We start from the raw sequence: 1775 nt of genomic DNA, 5'->3' as shown, positions 1-1775 counted from the left end.
CTTGTCTGGTCGCCTGCCTGACCGGCTGCACTACCTGACCGGCTGCCTTGCCGGACCGACCAGCTGGCCTGACCAGCCGTCTTCTCTGACCTGACTGGCCACCTGTCCAACAGACGGCCCAACCTGACCAGCCACCTAGCTCGACGTGACCGGCCTCCTGCCCGATCGGCCCCACGACGTGACGAGCCTCCTTCCTGATTGGCTGCCTGACCTGACCAGCTGCCTTTCCTGACTGGCCGCCTTGCCCGACACAACCGGCTGCATATCCAACTGTCCGCATTCCCCGACCGGCCGCCTGCCTGACCGGCAGCCTGACCTGACCGGATGCCTAACCTGACCTGGCCAGAATGGCCACCTGACCTGACCGTCTGCCTTGCCTGACCTGACCGGTCGCATGCCCGACCAGTCGCCTGACCTGACCGGCCACCTGACGTGACCAGACCGGCCGCCTGACTTGACCGGCCGCCTTGCCTGACCGGCCAGCTTATCTGACCGGCCGCCTGATGTGACCTTACCTGACCGTCCGCGTGACCTGACCGACCGCCTTCCCAGAGTTGACTGGTTGCCTGCCTGACCGGCCAGCTGATCTGACCGGCTGCTTTGTCCGACGGGACCGGCAGGCTGTCTGACCAACGGCCCAACCTGACTGGCCCCCTTGCTCGATGTGACCGGCCTCTTGCCCAATCAGCCCACCGACGTGACCGGCCTCCTACCCGATTGGACGCCCGACCTGACCGGCCACCTTGCCCAAATGGCTGCCTTGCCCAACCAGACTGGCCACCTACCCGACCGGCCACCTTGTCCAACAGGCCGCCTACCTGACAGGCCACCTACCTGACAGGCTGCCTGACCTGACCGTCCACCTTGCCCAACCTCACCGGCCACATGACCTGACTGGCCACCTTGCACAACCTGACAGGCCACCTGACCTGACTGCCCACCTTGCTTGAATGGCCACCTGCCTGACCTGACTGGCCGCCTGACCTTACCTGACTGGCCGCCTGACCTGACCTTACCTGACTGGCTGCCTGACCTGACCTGACCATCCGCCTGCCTGAATGGTCACCTTGCCAGACTTGACGAGTAACCTGCCTGACCGGCCGCCAGCCCTGACCGGCCACCTCACATCACCGGCCAACTTACCTGACCGGCCATCTTGTCAGACTTGACCGGTCGCCTGCCCGACCAGGCACCCGACCTGACTGACTGCCTGACTGGCCGCACTACCTGACCAATCGCCACTGGCCGCCAGCTCGACCGGCCGCCTGCCCAAACGACCGCCTGACCTTTCCGGCCGCCTGACCTGACCTGAGTGGCCGCATGACGGTCAGGTCGGGCAAGGCGTCCGGTCAGGACAGGTGGCCAGTCAGGTCAGGTAAGGCGGCTGGTCAGATCAGGTCAGATCAGGTCAGGCGGCCAGTTGGGCAATGCAATCGGTCAAGTCAGGACGCTGGTTGGGCAAGGTGGCCGGTCAGGTCGGGCAGGCGGCACGTCAGGCCGGGTAAGGAGGCCATTCGGGCACACGGCCAGTCAGGTCTGGCAAGGCGGCTGGTCATGTCGGGCGGCCGGTTGGGCAGGCTTCCAGTCAGGTCGGGCAAGGCGGTCGGTCATGTCAGACGGCTGGTCAAGCAGGCGGCCGGTCGGGCAAGGGGGCCAATCAGGATGGCAGACGGTCTGGTCAGGTCAGACGGCCAGTCAGGTCAGGTCAGGTGGCCAGTCGGGCAGACGGCTGGTCAGGTTGGGCATGGCAGCCCGTCAGGTCAGGAATCCGGTCA

The sequence above is a fragment of the Gallinula chloropus genome (assembly GCF_964237585.1).
Source record: "Gallinula chloropus genome assembly, contig: HAP1_SCAFFOLD_137, whole genome shotgun sequence".
NCBI lineage: Eukaryota > Metazoa > Chordata > Aves > Gruiformes > Rallidae > Gallinula > Gallinula chloropus.
Note: the sequence above shows the minus strand (reverse complement) of the source record.